Genomic DNA, 20,331 nt, shown 5'->3' with positions numbered 1-20,331 from the left:
GTCCATGGTGCCTGTAGTCTCCTGTTTCCAGATACATAACTTGTATGTTTTATCCAACAAGGAAGAAAGATTAGTTGGAATATTGTGCTCAATTCAACATCATACTGGAAAAGCTGAGCTTGTTCTTTTTAAAGCAGAGAAAGTTAAGGGGAGATTTGATAGATGTGTTCAAAGTCATAAACAGTTTTGATGGAGTAACTGAGGTTTCCAGTGGCAGAAAGATCAGTAACCAGAGGATACAAATTTAAGGCCTTTGGCAAAAGATCATAAGGTAACATATTTTACACAGAGAGCTGTTGTGATCTGGAACACACTACCTGAAAGAGCAGTCAAAGCAGATTCAGCAGTGACTTTCAAACGAGAATTGGATGAATCGTTGACAGGATTTTTTTTCCCACAGGGCTCTGGGGGAGGATCAGGGGAGTGGCATTAACCAGATAGCTCTACCAAAGGACTAGCATTGGACATGATGGGGCAAGTAACCTCTTTCTGTGCTGTATTGTTATATGAAAGAGCGACTCCAGTCCAGCACTCAAAACACTTGAAATCTAGACCTACAAAATCAGAACAAAATTGTTAAAAATTGTTGTTAACCCTCCCATTGTATTTTTTTGTCCCGATATAGTGTTTATAAATTACTACATTTCACACAATAAGTGGTCCTGCACTGTTTTACAGAGAACAATAATGATCTTTGCAACCCCCATTTAGATTAGCAATGTAATACTTACTGCCTGTGTTACTCATTTTCTATACTGCTTTGTGTTTGTTGCTGGTACTTAACTCTATGTGATAATGTGTTTTTATCCTTTTAAACAAATGCACTCTTGCTTAAAAGCAAATGTTCACATGCAGATTAAGCAACAGCACAGCAAGTGTGTGGCAGCATAAATTAAATCTCCATGACATTCTGCCACATAATTCTTGTGTTAGTCTGTTTGCTTATTTAAACGGATTAACACTTTCAGTAGAACACTAGGCAAATCCACAATCTCACTAAACTCACTTGCATTGTTAGCAACAGTTTACACCTAAGGAAGGATGAATTCCTTGCCTTTTGATAATAATGCCTTGAAGTATAATGAGGAAACCGAGAAAGGATGGTTCTTTTTGAACAAGTGATGGACTTCCACTTCAGGGAGTGGAGTATTCCAGACCTTTGGGGAGAAAGATTCGGCCATGTAGTGCCCATTTCTCATCACTACAAGTGCCATTTGCTGCGCAAAATGGTGTCTGCGCCCCACACACACACACTTTCTGTGCGGGACCCATCAGGTGCCATTTTGGTGGGTGGCAGGAGCTTTTGACTGAAGTAAGTCAAGTAGACAGGTTGTGACATCAGTCAGCATGTGGTGCCACGTTTGACGTCAATGCTCCAGCAAACCTTAACCTCCCACAGGTGAACACATGCTCAGCAGCAGGAATGACCCCTCTCCTACCAGTGCTATTTAAGGTATCATGGTTGGCTCTTAGGTTCATTGCTTATTGATTTCTACTAGCTGCTGCTCAGTTACTGGAACTGTTTGGCAATTTGTATACTTATTCATGGTTGAAGATAACAGGGAGTGGTGTTGCACATGGTGAATGTCTTCGGTCTCAGTTCAAGGGTTTTGTTCATATGATTAAAGGTTATCTCAAAAAGAAAAGCCTGCAAGAAGGAGAAACTATATTCACGGATTAAACATTCTTGGTGGAAGGTGAAAGAAAGAGAAAGCCTGGATTAAGTTTGAATAGTACCAAACTGTGGCCAACAGGGACATTTGATGCAGCAAGCATAAATATCAAGTTGAATTGGCCAGGACAGAAAACCCCAGGGAATTTTGGAGTTATATTAAGTCAAAAAGAAAGGATAAATACTGAAATACCAATTCTGCATGTATAGGATAAGTTACTATTGGATGACAAAAAAAAGTTGATGGTCTAAGCTCTCAGTTCCAGAGCATTTTCAAGGAGGGAATCAGAGCACCTGAGTATGAATCTGTCATAAGAGGGCAGCCTTCCAGGAACATGCCTGATGTAATGATTACAACAAAAGGTGTTGAGCGACTCCTCCAAAATACTGATCCACCTAAAGCTGGTGGTCCTGATGACACCCAAAACCATGTACTTAAAATTGCAGCAAGTGACTTTGCACCAATGTTACTGTACAATTTTCAACAATCCATTGAGATTGGGTAGTTCTCCTCAAATCCATTGAGGTAAACTCCCTGTCAACTGGCTAACGTCTCTACAATTTACAAGAAATGATCCCCTACCCATCCAGCAAACTACCGAGCTATTTCATTTACTATTGTTTGCTGTAAGTTACTAGAACGCATCATTGATAGTCATTTAATGGGACATCTTAAAAAGCCGGATATCCCTATTAACAAAAAAACATGCCTTTCATAACACCAGATTAACAGTATTCCAACTCACCCTTACCATCCACAATATGACCTAGAACCTTGACAATCGCATCACCACACATCTAGCCATTTTAGATTTTTCCAAGGCATTTGACACAAAGCTATTAGACAAACTAGTCATGATGGAGTCCAAGAAAACACTAAGCAATGGATAGAAATATTGCTTACCATATGGCAGCAAAGAATCACAGTGAATGGGGAAGTCCCAAAATGGAAACCAGTCTTAAGCAGCGTGCCCCAAGGTACTGAGCTGGGCCCTCATTTGTGTCTCCTCTTTATAAATGACATCTAGGTTGGAATATCAGACTATAAGCAGATGGACTTGCCAGTCTATAGAGCCATTACTGAAGCAGCAGATAAGGTTAACCTTCAGGAAGATCTAATTAATCTCATTAAATAGACCAATAAATGGGGATTGAAATTCAACAAAGAAATGTAACATTACGTGAATCAGCAATACTCAAGGTCCATTAGCAACCAATGACATATTGCATGATCCCCCGCTTGAAGTTACTAAAGAATGCTGTTACTTAGGAATCTGCATCCGAAATAATTTAACATGGGATGTACAAAGTCAACAAGCAGCCACCAAGGCACCCAAAATGCTTGTGTTCATAACTCAGAATTCCCATCACTCTTCAACTTCAGTTAAGGAAATGCTGTACACGACACTAGTTAGTTCATACTTAGAGTACAGTGTAGCTGCTTGGAACCCATATAATACTAAAGAAATTATCCTCTTTGAGAAAGTTGAATGCTGGGCAGCTCGTTTCATTGCAATTACTCACAAGCTACGAGTGTCTCCTAGTTGGTCATGTCGCTAAGCTGGCACACTCTCCAGAACCAAAGAAAGGACCACAGGTTGACATACCCCTATAAAATTTTGAATGGACAATTAAGTACTTCTAAGCAGTACATCAAGCCCAAAAGTGACTGACACCAAAATGTGCCTCCTTTGCTAACTCCTTTATGCCAAGAACAATTAAGGACTGGAACAATGTTCCACAAACCCTAATCTCCATTACCCCTAAGGATTTAACTTAAGGAAAATCTGTTGATCATTTGAAATTAATGTGACCTTCGACTGCACTCATTGTGCACCTCCTGTGAGGGAAATCTTACCAAGTACAAGTCATGCTATCAGTCATGGGTGCTGTAGTTACCATTCTTCTTGGCTTTCAGAATGACAGAGAGCTTGAGTAGAGGCGACACAGGGAGGACAAGCTGCTTGATGAGGGAGGAGGAGGAGTAGGTCCAGCTCTCAGTTAGAGGCCATATCTTCAGTGAGAAATTTCTTACCTCAAGCTCAGTGAGGAAAATGTGTGCGAAGCTCCTGGTCTACAAAGAAGGCATGCACTGAAATCTGTTAGCTGTTGCAGACAGACCTGCAGCCTCAGAGCAGGGCAAGGATGGTTTTGCCAGTGGCTGGAAAGCTGACTGTGAGCATGAGCACTGGGATTATTCCAGGCTGGAACAGGCAACATCTCCATTATCCTACAGTTCGCTGCCCATTGATCTACAAGGGATGTGACTGATGCTGTGTAGGCCAGGAGAGGGGAACACATTGCCTTCTCTTTTTCCAGAGAGAAGCAGTCCGAGTGAGCACATGGCTTCACTAGCAATGCAGGTTTCCTCATGGTGCAGGGTGCCATTGACTGCACAGACGTAGCTTTGCAGCGTCATATTTAAATTCAGAGATGTACCACAACCATAAAGGGTTCCACTCCCTCAACATGCAGCTGCTGTGTGATCATACTCAACACATCATGCAGGTCAAGAACTGATATCCTAGTAGCAGTTATGAAGCCTTTATTATGCACCAGCCCACTGTACCATGAGCATTTGTGACCAGGGTGTGGTTGCTGGGTGACAAGGGCTATCCACTGACCAATTGGCTCACATGCCCACCTCATGCACTCAAGGGCAGGCACACAAATAACAGGGCCATGCTGACTGACAAGATGTCATCAAGCCAACCATGGAGGTGCTTAAACAACAGTTCCGCTAACTGGGCCATTCTGGGAGAACCCTACAATACTCTCCTGAGCGCATGTCATGAATCATTCTGGTCTGCTGCATCCTGCACAACCTCGCCATGATGAGGGCACAGCCCTTATCACCAGTTATATGGTGAACAGCTGAGGAGGAAGAAGGAGAGGAAGAAGAGGAGCAAGGGAAGGAGGAGAGGAGAGAGGACGAGGAAGAGAGGAGTTAACCAACACATCACCTTTCTGACCAGGCTCTCTGGTCGGCTCATCCAACTGCAGTACCAATGAACAGAACCTTAATTCTCCACTCAACAACAGTTACACCCCTTACCTCCCCCTCCAATATATATACCATCACAAAGTGCTCTCTTGGGCACAATGCTGAAATAAAAGCCAACACAAATGATTCCAAACCAACTTTATGAATTAGAAAGTTAACTTCAATAACCATACAAAAGTCTTTCCATACAAAAGTCACCAATCACTCTATTACATATACCGGTACCTGAATTCCAGTGCCTGGGCCTGTCCTAGTCTCCTACACAGTGCTACACCAATGGCTGCAGCATGGCTGGTGGAAGGCTGCTGACTTTCAGTGAGGGAGATTAAAGATGGCCTTGCAGGACACACTCAAGTAGCCTTAGAAAGCCCACTTTCATACTCTATTACCTTGTTTGGGAAGCAGCAGTCCGGGGTGTCTGAGTGACAAGAGCACTGGCAGAGTGGCAATGCTGGAGGGACAAATGCTGTCATTCTGAGAAAGGACAGCAGCTTCATGCTCCACCGAGCCACTGGCACCCCCATGGGGCGGTGCATCAGCAGCCTTAGTAACCTTTCAGCAGACAGATTGCTGGACTGCGGTGACACCTTCCAAACTCCTTTGAACACTGGTATCCAGAGTCATGTTGACAGCAATCTGAACCTGCATGGGAGCACTCAGCTGTTGGGTAGCTTCTGCTTGTGTTGCAATAGAAGGTGAGATATCAGCCATCAGACACTGCATCATGGATGAGTCTGCAAGAGTCCTCATGGAGTTAACCACCATATCCATTCTGGAAATGATGGGCTTCATGTTCCACACAAAGACATGTTGGTGTTGGACTCCCCTATGCTCCTTGACATAGACAGCAGGCTTTCTGACACACCTGTCAATGCACCAAGCATTTCATTGTGAATACCCAGTGTTCTGTAGGCTGCTCCATTGAAGTCATCATTTCAGTCCTCTGCAGCAGAACTTGTGTGTGGCCTCACCTTCCAGGGATTTCCACCAACTCTATCCTTTCCCCCTGTCCTGGCTCCAGACCTCTTATCCCTGATATCCCACCACATGCAAATTCCACCTCTAAACTATTCTCTGAAATACATGCGACATCTCTTCTTCATCGAACTCCTCTTTCTCTTTGACTTCAGCATCCTGGTCAGGTGGCAGTTCTTGGGTATCTGAAAGGAGAAAGACACAAGGTTAAGTGCAATAAACTTGGAATGCAGGGCTGGTTCCTAGTAAGAAGCAGTAAAATTTATTTCCAGACTCCTGGTGAGGCTGCCTGCTTGTTCCAAGGCCAAGGCTAAAAACTCCGCCCCTAAGATTCCCCACGCTTAGGGCTGATTCGTCTGTACAGTCATATGATTCCCATAACAGTAAGAAATGGGGTTTAACTTACAATTACTACATTACTCCCCCTTTAATTTTGTTTTACCCTCTTATTTACAAAAACATCTTAACCCATACTATATACAATTATATGAATTCATGCCATTATAAATTTAGTCTTTGAGGAGGTTTTCGGATTCTGGTAGAGTGATGCAACTCTACAACTGGAGTTTCCTCCATTGGATTGGCTTGAACAGGAACAGCAACATCAGGGACATCCCTAAACAATGGCAGTTCAGAATTATTTACTTCAGCAAAGACATCTGGTATGTCTGTTGTTTGTCAACCTGGGACCTCAGGGGTCAAAGTTTCAATTTCGATTTTAGATGGAATAACTGGTTGTTGGAGTGTGTCTCGACTTCTGAGATGATCCATGTGTTTCCTAACAACCCTGCTTTCCCCTTCTACTTGATAAGATAAAGATCCTGTTTCAAAGACGATTGGACCAGGGTCCTGTCTCGGTCCAGTTGCGAAATTTCGTACAAAAACTGTCTCTCCCACAGTAAACTCTCGACCTTTACTGCGAACATCATGGTTTACTTTCTGACTCCCCTGGTTTCTCTCAACCTTTCCCTCCGATTTAGGGAACACTCGACTCAATCTCATACGAAATCAGCGTTTCATTAACAATTCTGAAGGTGTTAAACCAATTGTCGCATGAGGAGTTGTGCAATAGCTGAACATGAATCTTGAAATTCGCATTCCTAATGTTCACTCTGATAGTTTTTTTTGCCTCTTTTAAAGGTTTGTACTGCTCTTTCTCCTAACCCAATGGATGAGGGATTATTCAGTGCTGTTCTGACATGTTTAATCCTATTTTGGTTCATGAATCTCTGGAATTCAGAACTTATGAAAGCAGCACTATTATCTGACACAATAACTTCTGGTAAGCCATGTATACTAAACCATTGGCGCAGTTTTTCAATAGTTGCACATGATGTAGGTGACCTCACTGCAGACACATCCATCCACTTTGAATGTGCGCCGATGATCACTAAAAACATAGCACCTAAAAATGGACCTACGCAGTCTATGTGTAGTCTAACCCAGGGTCGACCAGGCCACTCCCACAGATGCAGTGGAGCTGAAAGGGGCAACTTCTGCTGTTGCTGGCTCTGGAGACAGTTTTTACCCATTTTTTCTATATCACTGTCTATATCTGGCCACCAGATATAATTCCATATGAGCATCTTCATTTTCGAAATACCAGGATGTGCACTATGAAGTTCTTCCAATAATGGTTCTCTTCCTTGCAAAGGAATGATGACTCTGGCTTCCCAAAACAGGATACCATCCTGACAACTCAGTTCAGATCAACATAGAAAGAATGGTTTTAATTCTTCAGGAACTTGTGCATTTGACCATCCTTGTAATACTTGTTCATGGACTCTTGTGAAAATTGGATCCCGATTTGTTCATTTCTTTATCTGTCTCACACAGACTGGTGAGGAGTGCAGGAAATTCAACACAAGTACTACCTCTTGAGGTATTGGAGCATGTGTAATACTATCGGGAAAAGGGGGGGATGATTGAGGGCGTCTGCATTTGCTATATTCACACCCGGACAGTGCACAAAAGTGTACTCATGTACCAACAAAATTAAAGCTCATCTTTGAATTCTAACAGAGGCTATCAGTGGGATTGCCTTATCAATCAATCCTAGCAGTGGTTTGTGATCTGACAACATGGTGAAGTGTCGACCATGCAAATATTAATGGAACTTCTTTACTCCAAATACAATAGATCAGTCCTCTTTTTCAATTTGTGGGTAACCCTTCTCAGCTGCAGAGAGGGTTCTGAAGACATATCCAACTGGCTTTGCAGCTTTGATTTCTGTTTCTTCCTCTTGTGTTTGCCACAGGGTTTTGTCTCATCCTTCATTCTGATTTCACAGTCGGCCACATTTCTCTCTGGTGAAATCTTAACTTGGCTCAGTTCGGGGGTCGAGCTACCCATTCACACCTTGGAAAGTTCCATGACTTTTCCTTCTAAACTCTCTTGTATCTCAATCAACTGACTCTTCAGCTCTTCAGTCTCTTGTTTGTATCTTTTGGCTTCCCCTTGGAACATTGAACATTGTCGAGGTTTTTCTGCTAACTGTTTCTTCAGTTGGTTCACAGTGGCACTACATTCCTTTAGCTTCTTTTCATGATTTTCCCGTGGAACCAACTTTGACCTGAGGGATCCTTGCTTCCTGTGAAGATCCTTCAGTCCTTCTACCTTATTCCAAAAGACACCATCATGTTCCCTTCTCAACTCAGGATTTCTTCTTGTCCAGACCTGAAAAATTTCTGACCAGCTTAATTTGATTCCTTTCAACCAATCTCAGCCCAGAAGACTAGGTCGTTCTCCAGTTACAACAATTATTGGCAGCTGAGTTATCTGTTGTGTACATGATACAGGTACAGAGGTGATGCCTTTCACCTGTATCGCTTCTCCTCTATGTGTTTTTAACTGAGCAGTGGTTTTCTCCAGACTCGTTGGCTGGGAACCTTCTCTAAGGCATTTAACCACCGCTGTGGTTGATGTTCCTGTGTCCACCTCCATGACCAGAGGCTTCACATTTACTTGAAGGGTAACAGTGATTGGTTCCGTTTTCCTGGCCTTCAGATTGTGTAGGGAATAAACATCAGCCTCAGTAGCTTCTGGCTCATCTATATTATTCACTTCATTTAACTCGCTGTCTGGACGGCTGCCTTAATCTAGTTCTGCACTGTTTAACAACATGCCCTTTATTGTGGCAGTAGTGGCAATCTGATTCTGCCCCTTTAAATCTACAGACTTCAGGTGTGTGATTTCCCCCACAATGATAACACTTTAACTTCCAGATTACTGGTGAGCTGCTTCTAGTATTTATTATTATTTTTCGAGTGACAGGAAGTGTGTCCCGCTCCGCAGTAGCCTCCTTGCTCTTCACGCCACACCCAGCAGCAGGTTCCCACCCTAACTGCAGAACGGTGCCATGTTGCAGTCTCTGCAAAGCCTGCGAGTCCCTCTCAGCACTCTCCATTACTAGCGCTATCTCCATAGCGCGCTTCAGGTCTGTCACAACTTCTGCAAGTAAACGGCGGTGAATGGCATCATTGATTATGCCACAAACCAAGTGATCTTGCAACATGTTGTTTAGAGTATCACTGAAATCACAGTGCTCCATTAACTGTTTTAACCTCACGATGTAAGTTGCGATCAACTTACCTGAGAGTTAAACTTGAATCTTTGCATGATCATCAAGGGTTTCGGCTGAAAATGTCCTCCCACGTGGTCAACCAGCTTGGTGAAGGATCTGGAATTTGGTGCGTTCGGAGTCCTCAGACTCTGGAGTAGTTTATAGGTTTTGCTCCTTCAGACACTTCGGAGAACTGCCTACTGTTTCTCCTCCACCATTATTTCGTTAGCTATAAAGTAGAAACCTAACCACTCAGTGTATTGACTTCAGTCCTTGAAGGATGAGTTGTACGGGTCAATTCTGCCAAACGGATGCATTGCTGGTGAGTATACTTCTTTACTTCCCTTAAAAATCGAAAGCCTCACGGTCGGAAGGTGAGGTGCAGTGTTGGCAATATTTATCCTCGTCACCAACTGTAATAAACTTAGGACTGGTTTTTCGTGAAGGAATGGTAAGCGTTATTTACAGACTCCTGGTGAGGCTGCATGCTTGTTCCGAGACCAAGGCTAACAAGCTCCATCCCTAAGATTCCTAGAGCTTACAGCTGATCCATCTGTACAGTCACATGATCCCCATAACAGTAAGATATGGTTTAACTTAACAATTACTACAGTAAGAGTGTGATAAGAGCAGTGGGGGAGGCGGGGTAGGGGGGAAAGAGGTGGATGCTTAAAGCACCTTCAGCTTTGGAACCTGAAAATGAGGCGGGGGGTGGAATGGGATGTGAGAAGGAGGGTTATGTCATTGGATACAATTTCAGCCCCACTGCTGGCCACATCCTTAGTTATGGGAGATCCAATGGTGGCGGGTACTAAATCCTCCACTGGGGAAAGGAAATGCAGTTATGCCAGACCCCCACTTCTGCTGCTTCTGCCTCTGCACCAGTTTGTCCTGCAAGAAAGAGACGTGTGTGGGTCAGCTTGGTGCAATGCCTTTGGATGGATGTGGCTGCCCTGGTGGAATAGTTAGCAGTGTTTGCAAGGTGTGAGATGTGAGTGCGAAGCTTACCAATGCTAAGCATGTGGAGGTGAGGGGAAGCTATGAATGTTAGCTGTGAGTCATAACTGATGGAGATTTTTAATAGGTGAGTATTGGGGATTTGGTATATTGAACAGTGTGTGGGGCTAATGGTGCAATTGGTGGGATATGTCATTTGAAGATGCATTAACTGACCTTGACCATGCAGGTAATGTCATTGAACTTCTTCTGGCTTTGCATCCTTGGGAATACACAACTGGCATCAGTGACCTCATCATCTTTTCAAATTTTGTCTGCAAGGTCTTCTGATCCCTTGTGGATTGAGGACCTCTCTCCTCATGTTGACCTCCTGCCTCAAGGCTTCCAATGCAGCGTCAGAGAACCTTGGAGCCCACTCTTTACCATATCCTGCCATTCCTGTGTCTTCCCCAGGTCAAGAGTTACTTGTGCAATAAATCTTAGCACCTGCTCCAGCCAAAGTGCACCTTTCAGATGCGCCGGCTGGCTTTAGCCAGTGCAGGCTTGCTTGAAATTGTGCTAGCCTCTCATGACTGTGCACCCACACATGCAACCACTCAAAAGTGTGTTTAATGCAATGCTTCAATCATGTGAATGCACAGGCAGCTTTGCTTGCTGCTTGCATTGGAAGCAACAGGGATGGGTTAAATGCACATCTCGATCCCTGAGCACATTCTCGGGCCTTATTCAATTATTCCCCTTTATAGATTTGAGGATGAGGCTGCAGTTATAATTAGACCTGGGACAAAGGCTATCCTTGTGGAAATAAAACCAGTTACAAAACCCTTACCAGCAGCCTTTAGAAATCACAATACTGATTTTTTGGAAGGGTTAATATATTTGGGGAACTGATTCAAATTTTAATTTAAAATAGTGGGACCTTTTAGCTCTAAATATCAGAAGGTCGGAAACTGCATCACAATCCACATCCCCCAATTAAAAGGAGCTGCTATTAAAACAAGAGAAGATTTTTGGTGTGGGTCCTGTGCGGGGTTTTTTTAACCTGTGAAATAAATTGACATTAAATAGCGTGAGATATAAAAGGAAATGAGCTACTGAATGTGAGCCCATTAAAATGACACCCGGCAAATGCCAGTAATTATTTACAATTAGCACATGTCCATAATTCAGTGACTGCCTAAAGCATCAAATTCTTCTCTTTTCTCAGTGCTCCATTCAGCATGGAACTCATATAAAGCATTCCAAGCAGAAGAATAATATCTTTATAATCTCAGTTCATTTAGAAAGACACTTATCACCTCATTAGAGCCACAAATTAACATTTCTTCTACCTGGATCTTGGTGAGGTAGACTTGCAGCTATGGAGAAGCCATGGCTGTGGTATGCAATAGAACAGCCAAAGCTACATTCTTTTTCTAGAAAAAGGAAAGCATTTGTATGAAGCCTTTTATAATACATCTGACTATTGAAGCTTGCGGCTTATATGAAGCAAAGATTGATTATGCTAAGAATTAACATTTCATGAGGCGTTCATTATGGTTTTTCTACCTCCACACTCCTTTTAAAAAATGACTTTTGAATAAATGTTGGCATTTCCAGTATAATGCACTGACTGGTTACAATGCAATGTACATGAAGGAGCAAAGATAAATTGAACAAGGTAGTGAGTAGTGCTCATGAATCAATGTTAAATGATCACCGGGTCTACATTGGCACCATCACTTATTTTATTGCTAATTCATAGGAAAGGAATATAGGGTGATCTTAAATCTTCCCCCACACTCAGAACGTATGCATACATCCCCAGGGTTAAGTCTGTGCACTGCCATATAGAGCCACAAGTTTGACAATGACAGGTCTACGGTAATGTTACCATTTGCAGTGCAGATTTTCTCCGTGCTAAGTGTAGCAAAATTATTAATATTAATTTCTGCTACATCGAGTACACGGAGAAAGTCTCTCGACTGACACCATCCAAAGTCCAGGACTACGTGCTGAGGGACACACTAAAGCTTGGGGCAGCCGGCGCAATGGGGAAGGGTCGCTGACTAAGACCTTTCTGCCACAGTGCACGGAGGGGCTGGGAACTGTGTAGAGACCCTCGGGCTGTACAGCTCAAAATGAATGTCTGCAAATGATTGTAATATTCATTTATTGTATTGATACATTCTGTGATACATGTTGTAAAAGTTGAACCTGATTGTACTTTTGTGATGGTGATTTTGAAATGGTTTGGAACGTTGTTGAGGATATTTTATGAATAAAGTATATTTTTCCAAAAAAAAAGAAAGTCTACCAAGTCACTTCTGGTAATTTCTTAGTTCCTTGGTGGCAAACCTGCTTATAGTGTAATAACCACAAGTTTTTGTGTTGAATTGAACACAAAATTACATATCAAAAAGTACTAATTAAATCAATAATTGAGGCAAAGACTTAACTGAAATAAATTAAACTACCATTTTGTGCATTTTCTGTGCTGATTTTGTGCCTGGTAAGGGACATTTAAAGAAGGTTTCCTCTCACCCCACCCTGCCACCATTAGATAAGTAGTTATAAATTGTCTCTATATATAACAGATCAAGTGGAATTATGGGGGTTGATGACATAGTGGTAACGTCACTGGACTAGTAATCCAGGATAGTGCTCTCAGGACATGGGTTCAAATCCCACTGTGGCAGCTGGTTGGAATTTAAATTCAATTAATAAATCTGGAATATAAATCTAGGCTGGAATTTTCCATCCCTGTTGGCATCAGGCGTCATGAGCAGACAATGTGGCAGGAAGGTCAAAAATCGATGTTGTGGAACCAGCTTGTGATTGTCCACTCCGCTCGTCGATGGCTGGTCACGTTTCCCACCCCTGGATGTCACGAACATCATTTTAATACATCTGCGTATCATTATGAGCCCTGCTCGCCGGAATCATCCCAGCAAGCTGGATCATCCGGGCACATTGCCGTGATTGCACGCCGACATGTTTCACAACTGTACATAAGCGATGTGCACCTGGCAATCTGCCAACCTTTCTTTGGGCAACACTCGTGGTCATTAGCGCCAGGCTTCACAGGCAGCACCCCTTCACTTTTAAGGGGGCTCAAGGGCAGGTCTCTTTTCACCAGACCATTCGTAAGACAGGGATGGCTTCTCAAAAGCTGCTGGGCTAGGGTTTGCTTGGGGAAGGGGGAGAAGTAGCCCCAGGCAAGGGAAGAGGCTGCAGGGCCAGGGCTGTACTGGGGAAAGGGGGCATCCCAGGGTGTGTGTGGGGGCACTTGTTGATCTGTGCAAGTGGCCTCAAGATGTTGAGGCCGTCTCCAAAGGAGATGAAGTCAGATGGCGATGTGACGATTTGTGTGAGGGAGTGAGTAGTGATGTCCCTTGAGCTAGCAGTGAGTGAGGTGCCAGTGAATATTATGATGTGACAGGTGATATGTGCCAGGCAGGCCAAATCCACAAGGGAAACTTGGCCACGCTATCACAATAGTGTTGCAATTTGTATTTATTACGAGAAGATTTGTGCACTGAATTCAGAAGTAGTGAGTCCATTAACACCTTTAGAGATTTTAAAAATTAAATTCAAACATTTATTAACAAAAGAAAAGAAAAGAATTCAAACACAGACATGAGGTTAGTAACTTGATAATTAGTCTTAACAGTTCCCAAAATTCTTAATTAACCTGACGCCCAACTACATACCCCATTTAAGGCAACACCGGAAAATACATTTTAAATTTAAATAGGCAATCCAGCATGGTTACCACAGCACCCACTCGACAGTGGAATTTCAAAGGCTTTTAACACAACTTTAGTTAATGGACATAGCCGACTTCTGTGAAAGTGGCTACAGGCTTTTCCCCAAGGCTGCTTTACATGGTATACCTTTCAAGGTGTTATACGGCGAGCTCCCGCACCCACCCCCACCCCTCCATAACTTTCCATCCTTCTTTATATATGTTTCTCTCTCTTTAATGTGTAAAATCCCATCGTTCTACATGTCTTCGGAAATTTACTTTTCCCATAATATAAAAATCTTTCAGGTTTCATTTTGGGAAAAATAAACATAATAACCTTGCCCTATTTATCTTGTTATTGTAAACATCCTACCATCCCTTTGAAAATCAAACAACTCCTTCCCTTGTCTAAAAAATGCGAATTTCATTCACACCTTATCTATGCAACCTTCATCCTCACTTTTCCATCTCCATTTCAAAAGTCTGCTTTACACCTAAGTCTTTTGATAAGTTCAACCTTGCAGTTTATCTGACTCTCATTTAATTAAAACAGACAGAACCATTCTACTCACACCCATAAGCATATCCCACGATACTTCTATGAAAAATATGATAGTTTTGTAACAATGTGTGATGGCCTTGTCAGTGTGAATTTAGAGTGATGAGGTGGTTGTCTTACCCTAGCAGCACAGGTGAGATCAGTCACCTGTTTTCTGCACTGGATGGACAACCTCTTGTGTGCACCATTGGCACTGCCCACCTCTGCCAATGCCTCCCAAGCCAGCGTGGTGAGACTGATGGGCCTCCTGCAGCCAGAGTGGGGGTAGAGGACATCACAGCGGGCCTCCATGGTGTCCAGAAAGCGTCCCGCGGATGTGTCATTGAATCGAGGGGCTGCACCCTTCTTGGCTTTGGGGGCCCTGTCTTCACCGGTGCCCTCCTGGGCTGCAAGTAGTGAGAAGTCTGCAAGCAGCTGCAGTATAAATATGGCGCTTGACGTGAGGAAGCGGTGAGGTAATGGCGTTGTGGACAGATTGGAGGTCGCCCGCCAGCGAGGCGGAGTGTTTTCTGTGGCTGCATAATTAACGAGGCCAGAATGGTTACGACACCGTGCGAAAAGCCGCCATTGTAACCGGCAGGCAAAACAGCCTTTTTCCCACCCACCAACGCACTTAGTGCAAATCTGGGACGATCCCACCCTTAGTCTCAGTAATGGTGACTGTGACAGCTATCATCATTTGTTATAAAAAGCCATCTGGTTCACTCATGTCCTTTTGGGAGGGAAATCTGCTGTCCTTATCTGGTCTGGGCCTACACATGACTCCAAGCCCACAGCAATGTGGTGACTCTCAGCTGCCCTCTGAAATGGCCCAGCAAGCCACTCAGTTCAAGGGCAATTAGGGATGGGCAACAAATGCTGGCCTCGCCAGTGACACCCACATCCCATGAAAGAATTAAAGAAAAATATTGTGAATTGCAAATGGACATAGGATATATAAACACAGATGCTGCTACATTGGTAAACTTAAAGCTAATGCATGACTTAATGACATTATTATATCTTGGACACGGGCTGAAACATTTTGCAGTGGTGCTGGCCCCATTCCCGGCTGAAAAATCAGCAGCAAGACCACCTCTGCCAAGCGGGAAGCCACACCTAGGTTTAATAGTAGCCAGGCTGTTAACTGGCTTAGGTTGTGCCTTCTGTCCCTGTAAGGGAGGCAGGCACCCCTCTGAGAGCTGCCAACCAATCAGGTGGCCAGTAGCTTTGCAATCCCAGCAACATCACTGGGAGCAGGGTGCACTGCTGGAACTGCAGCCAGTTCCCCGTGTGCAGCGGTGGAGGAGGCTGGCCCGAAAGGTAAGTGGGGGAGGCTGGCCCAGGGCCAGTCAGCTGGGCAGGGGAAGGAGTGGGGAGAGGATTGGGGGGCTGAGGAGTGGGTAGCAAGTGGGACTGGGACTAACGGTGTAGGGGGGCTCCGTTGGGCACAGGGTGCCCAAGCAGGAGGGCCCCAAACTCCCCCCACCCAGAGGCCTCAATCACCGCATGGCATGGATACTCACTGCTGCTGGTAAAATAGCATTGGGGGCGAGTAGGTGATGGGCACGGTGACCCCGGCCATGCCACCCAATTTTACATTGCCCTGCAGTCTGCCAACCCACTCCAGGGGTAGGGGAGTAAAATTCTGACTGTGTCTGCAAGGATAATACCCAAATAGGACTCCATCCATTATTCAGTGTATGTTGTACCATTACTGAAGCCAGTTGCAATTCTGCAACAAAACTACAGGCATTTAATCTGGGTTGAAGTACAGATCAGCTTTGATCTAATGAACGGCAGAGCAGGCTTGAGGGACTGAATGCCGATATGTGTTCCTGGTCAGTTGCAGGGAGGGATAATACAGCAAAGCTTGACTCCTTTTGAATGTCTATGTTCACAGATACATTCCAACAGAGGTCACTGACCAACATGGCCAGAAACACCAGCTGTATGCCTCCCCACCACCCCCTAATCCAGGGCCACTTAGGTTTTGTAACATCTTCACAGTGTTTGAGAGCAGCTAACTCAACACATTTTAGAGATCAGATTTGGAACCTTCTTGGTCTGTAAGACTCCTTAGCACAGAGCTGAGGGAGATCCACTACTCCTGGTTTTTGCACGTCAAGTGATCTTGTTCTCCAACAGCTGACGACTGTGAGGCAGATCTTTGGCAGCCAGTGACCACATCAACATAAAACTGACGTGTTTCTATGTGCCAGGAACTTCCTTCACTGTTGCTGAGTCAAAATCCTGGAACTCCCTCCCTAATAGCACTGTGGGTGCACCTACACCACATGGACTGCAGCAGTTCAAGAAGGCAGCTCACCACCACCTTCTCATGGGGAATTAGGAATGAGCAATAAATGCTGGCCTAGCCAGCGACACCCACATCCTGTGAAAGAAATTAAAAGAAAACCAAGGCCCAGTTTGTGGCTGGATCTTCCTGGCTGCTTGTTGCCTCACAAGGGTCAGGAACTGTTCTGCTGCATTGGCAGCCATGCATTTCAGAGGTTGCACATTGACATTATCACACCAGAAGGTATCTGCTACTTCTGTACTGTGCCACAATATCAAGGCATTATGCATTTGCACTGGCCCAATTTTCACAGACAGCCAGATGCAATCTAAACTTAAAAGACAAGCACTTTGAGGGACTCTTCTGAAACCTGGCCTGTAGTAGCAAAGACCCTTAGGTCATGCAATGACTTTAACTGTGGTATCACAGTGCACAAAGGGTTATTGCAATATACTACTTTTACTTTTCTTTGGTGTGAGACATGGAAATGACACAATGCATGTACAATAAAAAAAAATCACCACATCTGTGATATGAACAGCATTTTACCATCTGTATAGTTTGGAAACTATGGAAATATCCTTCATATTTCTGTGCTTTTACAGGCATGATTTACAGTTGTGTGGACATGGACTGGGCATCTTCAACAGTCCCAGACTCAGCATTATAAACCTCCCATCACCCTCTGCCCCATCTTCCTGAGGGCCCCAAAAGCTGCCCCTACCCCAGTTCCAAGGATCACCTGTTTCAAGAAAAATTGCAGAGCTGGTAGAAACTAGTTAGCATTGTAACTCAACGCAAATGTGATGTGAGTAGAAAGAAAACAAAAAAATTCATCTGCGAATCAGATTGGCAAAGGTAGCCTGGAAAATTAGTTCATAGAATGTTTTTAGGATAATGTTTTAGAACAGTCCATTCTAGAGTCAACCAGGGAGCAGGCTAATCTACAATCAGTAATGTTAAATGAGACAGGATTAATGAATAATCTTATGTAAAGGAGCCTCTAGGCAACAGTGATCATAACATAATAGAATTTCACATTCAGTTTGAAAGGGAGAAGTGTGGGCCAAAGACTTGTGTTTTAAACTTAAATAAAGGTAACCATAAAGGTATAAAGGCTGAACTACCTAAAGTGAACTGGGAAACTAGGTTAAAAGGTAGTACAGTAAAGATGTAATGGCAAACTTTTAAGGAGAAATTTAATAGCTCCCAGAAAAGATTGATCGCAGTGAAAATGAAAGACATTTCAAGAAAGTTGCACCATCTGTGGCTAAATAAGGGAATTAAGGATTGTATCAAATTGAAAGAAACACTGTGCAAATCTGCAAAAATTAATGGTAGGTCAGAAGATTAGTCAGATTAAAAGATTATAAACGGGGGAAGTAAAAATATGAGAAAGCTAGCTAGTAATAGAAAAGATGGTGAGAGTTTCTACAAGTACCTAAATAGGAAAAGAGTAATTAAAGCCAGTGTTTGTCGTCTAGAAAGTGAGACTGAGGAATTGATAATGGAAAACAAGGAAATGGCAGAGGCATTGAACATGTATTTTGCGCCTGTCTTCACTGTAAGGGACTTAGAAAGTTTCCAAAATATACTTGAAAATCAAGAGCTGAAAGAGAGAGAAGAGCTTAAAACAAACACCATCACCAGGGAAAAGGTGCTTGGAAAACTACTGGGCCTAAAGGCTGACAAGTCCCAGGACCAAATGGCCTGCATCCTAGGGACTTAAAAGAAGTGGCTACAAAGATAGCACAGGCATTGGTTATAATCTTCCGAAATTCTATTGATTCTGGAAGGGTCCCAGTAGGCTGGAAAATAGCTAACGTAACACCTTTATTCAAAAAAGGAGGGAGACAGAAAGCGGGAAACTATGGGCCATTTGCTTGACATAGGGAAACTGCTAGAATCCATTATTAAGGGGATAACAGCAGGATGCTTAGAGAATCATAATGGGATCAGGCAGCATCAACTTGGTTTTGTGAAAAGAAAATAGTGTTTAACTAACTTATTAGAGTTTTTGAGGAAGTAATGAGTAAAGTGGATTAAGGGGAACCTGTAGATGGGGTGTACCTGGATTTCCAAAAGGAATTTGCTAAGGTGTCACATCAAAGGTTACTTCACAAGATAAGATCTCAAGCTTTAGGGGACAACACATTAGCATGGATAAAGGATTGGTTAGCTAAAAGGAAGTAGAGAGCAAGGATAAATGGGTCATTTTTTGGCTTGGAAAGCTGTAACAAGTGGAGTGCCACAGGGTGTTCAGTGCTGGGGCCTCAACTATTGACAATCAACATCAATGATTTGGATGAAGGGACTGAACGTACAGTTGCTAAATTTGCCAATGACACCATGATAGGTTGAAAAGTAAGTTGTCAAGAGGAGGTAAAGACTCTGCAAAGGGATATAGATAAATTAAATGAGTGGGCAAAAATTTGGCAGATGGTGTATAATGTGGAAAAATGTGAAGTCATCCACTTTAGCAGAAAGAATAGAAAAGCAATATTCTATTTAAATGCTGAGAATAATACAAAGGGACCTGGGTGTCCTGGTACATGCAGTACAAAAGGTTAGCATATAGGTACAGCAAGTGATTAAGAAAGAAAATAGAACATATGTGTTTATTACAAGGGGAATTGAATATAAAAATAGAGAAGTTTTACTGCAGAGGTACTGGGCCTTGGTGAAACCACAGCTTAAGTACTGCGTACAGTTTTGATCTCCTTATTTGAAAGAGGATATAATTGTGTTAGAGGCAGTTCAGAGAAGGTTCACTCGGCTCATTCCTGGGTTGAAGGGCTTATTTTATGGAGGAAGGTTGAGCAGATTAAGCCAATACCCATTGGAGTTTTGAAGAATGAGAGGTGATCTTAATGAAACATATAAGATCCTCAGGACTCTTTAGAGGGTGGATACCGGAAGGATGTCTCCTCAGGTAGGGGAAACTAGAACTAGGGGACACAGTTTAAAAATAAGAGGTTTCCCTTTTAAGACAGAGATGAGGAGATGAAGAGAATCCTTTTCTCCCAGAGGGTTGTTAGTCTGTAGAATTCTTTACCCAGAAACCAGTGGACGCTGGGTCATTGAATGTTTTCAAGGCTGATAGATTTTTGATAGACAAGGGAATCAAGGGTTACGGAGGGCAGACAGAAAAGTGGAGTTGAGACCACAACCAGATCAGCCATGATCTTATTGAATGGCAGAGCAGGCTCAGAGGGCTGAATGGGCTACTCCTACTCCGAAGTCCTATGTTCTTACGTTCATCTTCAAATTTGTAATCAGGTACTATCAGGCATAAGCAAACCCGGGATCACCACTTCATTTTAATAGACCAGGCAGCAAGACTGGTACTAATGCCATAAATTCCTCGATACAGGCAGAAGAGCAATTAAATTCACACTCGGTTTCTGGGAGAATTGTCCTACGAAAATATATTTGGTGTGCTGGCTGATGTTGTGGTAACTATGGAATTAAGAATTTACCTCTATAACTGCAAAATCATAAGAGATGTTATAAAAGTAAGTTTTTTTAAAAAAAGATGTATCCACAGCATTGGTGCCTCATTCTTTTTGGGTTGGATCAAATAAACACTTTAGTTAA

This window comes from Carcharodon carcharias, chromosome 16 (assembly GCF_017639515.1).
Source record: "Carcharodon carcharias isolate sCarCar2 chromosome 16, sCarCar2.pri, whole genome shotgun sequence".
In the NCBI taxonomy this organism is placed as follows: Eukaryota; Metazoa; Chordata; class Chondrichthyes; order Lamniformes; family Lamnidae; genus Carcharodon; species Carcharodon carcharias.
Note: the sequence above shows the minus strand (reverse complement) of the source record.